Source organism: Salmo salar, chromosome ssa14 (assembly GCF_905237065.1).
Source record: "Salmo salar chromosome ssa14, Ssal_v3.1, whole genome shotgun sequence".
In the NCBI taxonomy this organism is placed as follows: domain Eukaryota; kingdom Metazoa; phylum Chordata; class Actinopteri; order Salmoniformes; family Salmonidae; genus Salmo; species Salmo salar.
Window position 1 is genome coordinate 40,062,946 of NC_059455.1, and position 6,600 is coordinate 40,069,545.

Sequence of the window (6,600 nt, forward strand, 5' to 3'; positions counted from 1 at the left end):
GCCAAGTTACACGGGCTGAGCTCCTTCCTGTCGCTACTACGGCAACACCAGCTGGCGGTTGTACCACTGTAGGGAAAGAGATAATGGTGTGATTAGTAGGGACAGTACTACAGACACCACTGTTACTAGGGATCATCTGAGTCTTTCCTGACCACTTGATGTGACTAGGAAAAACTCAGGGCCCTTGCTATAGACATGCGCAACTTGAGTTTGTCATGTTACTGTATATCAAAGGAGGCTGGTGGCACTTTAATTGGGGTGAACTGGCTCATGGTAATGACTGGAGTGGCATCAGTGGAATGGTATCAAATACATCAAACAACATGGTTTCCTGGCGTTTGATACCATTCCATTTGCTCCGTTCCGGACATTATTATGAGCCGTTCTACACTGTTTTACATACTTTATCATATAGCCTGTATGATTATATTTGTCAGACTTACATGTAGTGATTGTCTTGGTCGTGCTGCTGGTCCCCAGTCCCGCTTGGTTGGAAGAGTAGACATAGCAGTTATAAGACTTTGCAGGTGTGAGCCCATCCACCTGTCCAGTCAGCGTAGTGAAACTGTAGTTGTATCTGTCTCCGTTACTGAGCCCGTCCACAACCAACAAATACTTGTCAGCCCCAGTGACGCCGGACCATTGAAATCTGATCGAGGTACTCGATATCGCCTTGGAATAGGTGATTTGGGATGTGGCGGGAACTAGAAACAAGATAAGGAAACTGTTGATGACTAACACTCAAAGAGATCAATGAAAATAGGTAAACATGGACTAATTAACTACTGGTCATATTACACGTAGGAGAGTTACCTGTTGTCGCAATTTGCGTGTTAGTGCACATCACATAGTAAAACTGAAAGACTTTCAATTGGACTTGGTAAACACTCCCTGGCCGCAATCCTTGGATCAGCCTTTGCGTACTTGACACAGGCAGTGTCACCACAACTGGCGCAATGCTTATTGAGTTCACAACCCGCAAATCCAGAAAATAATTTGTGGCTCCAGGGTAACTGTTCCATTTCACGTCCAGTGTTGATGCTGAAGGAGACGTTATTGACGTGATACTACAAGCTGAATAGAGAACAGAAAAGTTGTCAGTTATGAAGGATACCATGACGTAGCAGTACAAACGAAGACATTGGACAATAATATTTGATCCATTATTAATAAGTTCTATAGTTAGGCCCTGTGCTACAAATAAAGGTTAGGAGTTGTGTATCTGGGAGCATAGAAAACACATCAGCTGAAATGTTGATAATGATGATGACATTTTAACATGTATTCTGTGTAGTTTCCAAATAACCACAGTATTCAACAGCTAGTTAGTTCTCTTTTATCAATTCACAATGACTGGTCATTATTAGAATACACTACAAAAAATGATTCAAATCTATATTTGAGAGACAAAATAAATTGTTATGGTATTGAATTAATAATCATTTTTGTTCCACATCTATAGACATTTCTAAGGGTTGACATTGGTGCATTGCCACGTTACATGTTTAACCTGAGATACCAGTGTAGCACAATATCTTCTTTATAAAATACTGTATATTAAGTTGTGAACCACCAAAAATTATAACAAATAAATAAACCTTCTAGCACAATAAAATGAAGTGTTTCATTCCAAAACGTTATGTATCCATTTTCAGAAATGTTGGCGAATTCGCTTTTTTTGTTTAAAGAATTTCTGAAAGAGATTGGTGTGTTTTTTCCACATCTAATCATGATCTGGGGTTGTTCAATGAAATGCATGTGTATTTGTTTTACCAGATGTTTTATTTCAGAGAGACACATTTTGTTACAAATTTAGATGTATCTGCCTCTCAGAGAAAAAAGTACCACTGCGAAGGTTTAACAAAGTCAAATGTGACAAATAATAAAAAATGTTATAAACAACTGTACATATGATACTTTTGTGACGTCAATATTTTTAAATATATATATATATATAACCGATTATCAATACAGTAATATGAGATCTGGGCTCTGGTCAAAAGTAGTGCACTATGGGAATAGGGAATAGGGTGCCTTTTAGGATGAGACCTAACTCTAACCAAACACTATAGCAAGAGGCTAGATTTATATGATGGGTTGAATTTATATGTTATACAGGATATGAACATTCCATTCCAGCTAAACAATGGATATATAGCGTTTTTCAACAAAAAAACCATTTTAGTACACATCTAAAATCTATGAATAAAAAATCTGAGAACAGTGATATTTTACACACACATAGAAGTACCCATAAGCACTAAGTTCTGAAGGAAAAAACACAAATGTGAAAAAGTTGTGGATATAGTGATTTGCAAATAAACTCTTCAAATACTTCCAATATGAGCACAGCTAACTCACCTGCCAATGCATGCTGTATCTGAAAAAACAATAAGGACAAAAGTTTAAAAAAAATGATGTACAAGACAAAATACAAAAGAATGCATTAGAATTAACACTTACCTGAGTCAACGACAATAAGATGAAAGGTAAATATAAAGTTCCAAGCTTTTCCATGATGACTGTTAGTGTTTCAATAAGTTACATCCATAGGTACATGGGAGCTTGGATACAGGAGCTCATCTGAAATATTTAGCGGCAGGGCACGGGTAGATCAGCTCTGTGGGATCCAATCAGAGAGCCCCCAATAAGGACAGCTGTACTCTCTCCTCTCTGCCTGTGGGCTTAGGTCAGTGTACAGGTATCATGATGGGAAGAAGAGAAAGTGTGTGAGGGGGTTGCCAGGTGATGTCCACACACCCTACACCTGATCTTTGTTCTCAAAAAATGCTTTTCAATAAATGCTGTTTCCTGCAAGGTATGATTACAGTACGAGTAAAAAGTTTGGACACACCTACTCATTCCAGGGTGTTTCTTTATTTTGCATTTTTTTTACATTGTAGAATAATAGTGAAGACATCAAAATGTAAAAATAACATATATGGAATCATGTAGTAAGCAAAAAAGTGTCAAACAAATCAAAATATATTTTATATTTGAGATTCTTCAAAGTAGCCACCCTTTGCCTTGATGACAGCCTTGCACACTCTTGGCAGCGGGTTATATCATCCTCTTGGTGTAGGATTAGACCTCACCAGGGATCATGTACTGGGAGTTACAAACACTTTGGCACCTAGAAACCCAACAGAAATATTCTTATTCTAAGTGAAAGGCCTAGTTCAGAATAGATGAGAATGAACCTGTATTAAGAAATGAAGCATCACATTCATGTCTATCTCTATGGGGAGAAAGAAAGGCCAGATACAGAATCTGGGATTTGGACTTGGTTCTTTCACGGTGAACTAGAGACATTACATGTTGTGTGGTGTTCCGTGTGTGATTATGGGAAGGGATGAATGATGGGATGAGTCTTTTTTCCTATTTGCGCATCTCATCTAACCTTGACTGCCTGTCTTTGTCAGAAGACAATGAGGGATTAAGCATCTATTGTGCGTCCATTGCGGTTGAGATTCTAGAGTTTGAGATAAGAGCTGCGTGTGAAAACAAATATGCCACCTTGATTCAGAGCTTGAAACTCAAACCTTACACCATGAGTGGAAATTGTGTTGATCAATGATTAAGGGAAAAGTGATGTGAACAGAGAGATACAGAGAGATACGGAGATACAATACTCAGATCCCTCTCCTTCGGTCACTCCTCTGTACCGGACCTACCCCTCACTGTTAGGCCCTCTGTTCCTCTCTTCCACTCCCCCTGTCCCCATGTGTTTTTGGACCTTCCCTTGGTCGTATTCTCGCGGGGCAGAAATCTCAGAGACCAACTGGTACACTCTGATTTACCACCCCAAGATATCCCTGAACAACGTCTATTTGCGCCCCTACTGGATGGAAACTACAAGTGTAATGGCTGTGCTCAATGCAATGGCACTTACAAATGTAGATCCTTCAAACACCCACAAACAGGGAAACAGATCCCAATTAAAGGTGTTATTACGTGTTCCACTAAGGCAGTTATTTATCTTATAACTTGTCCTTGTGGTAAAAACGATGTGGGTAAAACAAAGCTAAATTAAAAGTACGTATCTCAGAGCATTGTAGCACCATTAGGTGTAAAAACTTGACTTACCCAGTTGGGGCCCACTTTCTGGAAGAAAACCACTCGATTTCGTCTCTACGTTATATTGGCATCGAACATGTCACCCTCCCTAGGAGAGGGGGTGACCTTGATAATTTATTGTTAAAACGAGAGGCTGCCTGGATCTTTAATTTAAAGACCCTTGCTCCCTTTCGGTCTCAACATAGACTTTGATCTGAAGCTATTTGCTATTGTAAATGTTTGTAGGCTTATGTAGCCAAATTGTATCTATAATCGTACTCTGTCCATTTATGTTTTTTGTGTGCTATTTTAATATATGAGAATTAACCAATGATATCAGGCCACACCCGGCCATGATTACAGACACCTGTGTGTCTTTTAACACTATATAAACGAGTCATCTCACAGTGTTTGTGATCATACCCTGATGAAGACAGCTTGTCTGTGGAAACGTTGGACGTAACATTTTTGCATGTAGAGTGTGTGGCTCTCCTTTATTTTTTTAAGTGTTCCACTATGCTAGCCAGCACCTCGCCTAAATAGGTGTGTGTTTCTTTCGCCTCTAGATTACACTTGGAATCAAACCACATCCATGACAGACAGATGAAGGAACTCAAGGAAAAATAACCAGAAGTCAGACCAACATCACATTATTATTTTCAAAACCAAATAGCAACATTTGCAGACCAGGTCTCTCACTGGTGATCCCACTGAGATTACACAAATTGTTTAAACTTGTCTAATCTCAGTGAGATCACCTGTATACAGCAAGGATACAGCTGAGATTCTAATCTTTGGAGGAACTTGATTTGCTGAATCATTCTGGAGAAAGCCTATACATGGAATGTTTACTGTATGTGTATGGAATACATAACACTTTAATGTGCTTGAATGAGGCCTTAAAACTCCACAACAACAACATTAACAACAACAGTTAAATGTCACCTATATTAATTACTAATGGATAAACAATATCTACAGGCATTATTATATATCCAGATGAGGATGAACTGTATTCCGGTAAGGGCGTTATGTCGGTGAATGTGATAGCCTGTTGCATGTAGCTTTTTGTAAAGGCCAAGCAGCGGCTAACAATGGGTCCACACCTCTCTCTCTTTCTTTCTTTCTTTCTTTCTTTCTTTCTTTCTTTCTTTCTTTCTTTCTTTCTTTCTTTCTTTCTTTCTTTCTTTCTTTCTTTCTTTCTTTCTTTCTTTCTTTCTTTCTTTCTCCACCCCTCCCTGGGTGTTTGTGTTTGTCTCCTAGCTAGATGAGGTATTGCAGCCGGCCCAGTGCTATGCCAATTACCTCTTCATGGAGAGGGTGTCAGGTAGCTGATTGTGTCCACCTCAGGCACACTGACTCCTGGCTCCTATACCTACACATGTTTTCTTACTTATTTTCCCCCCGTTTCTTTACTTATTAGAAATGGTGTGTATGGCAGTGGTTTCGTTGTTTTGGTGAAGCAGGATTGTGTCTGTGTACTGTTGATTTAGTTCTATTCAGACCAGTAACAGACTGTATGTTCTTTGGAAGCACTATAGGCCAGGGGTATTCAACCGGGGGTCCGCGGCAGAGGTAATGCAGGGGGTCCGCCAAATATATATATATATATATACAGTACCAGTCAAAAGTTTGGACACACCAACTCATTCAACGTTTTTTCTTAATATTTGACTATTTTCTACATTGTAGAATAATAGTGAAGACATCAAAACTATGAAATAACACATGAATTCCTGTAGTAACCAAAAAAGTTTTAAACAAATCAAAATATATTTTATATGTTGATTACATCTCTTGCCATTTTAATTCACCTGATGATAAGACCAGACATGTAAAACATTTATTTTTTGCTAAAGTGTGATGGTGGGCCCTGGGTCGCCGCTTTGGGTGGGAGGAGGTCCCTGGGTCGCCGCTTTGGGTGGGAGGGGTCCCTGGGTCGCCGCTTTAGGTGGGAGGGGTCCCTGGGTCGCCGCTTTGGGCAAGAACAGATTGAAGACCCTGCAACAGGCTATAGTTCATATTTTATCAACATGCTTTTATTGCATAGAGTTATTCTCTAACTTTCCATTTCAATTTAGTGACTATTATTGTTCCTATGTAGTGACATGATAGCTGTTCTTAGTTATGCATTCTGACTAGGGTCCTTATCCTAAAACCGCTTTTATAACAGTCACAATACTGTGTAATATTATGCTATGTGGTTCAACGCTCTATATCATATACAGTACCAGTCAAACAGTTTGGACACACCTACTCATTCAAGGGTTTTTCTTAATTTGACTATTTTCTACATTTAGAATAATAGTGAAGATATCAAAACTATGGAATAACACATGGAATCATGTAGTAACCAAAAAAGTGTGAAACAAATCAAAATATATTTTATATTTGAGATTCTTCAAAGTAGCCACCCTTTGCCTTGATGACGGCTTTACACACTCTTTGCATTCTCTCAACCAGCTTCATGAGGTAGTCACCTGGAATGCATTTCAATTAACAGGTGTGCCTTGTTAAAAGTTAATTTGTCGAATTTCTTTCCTT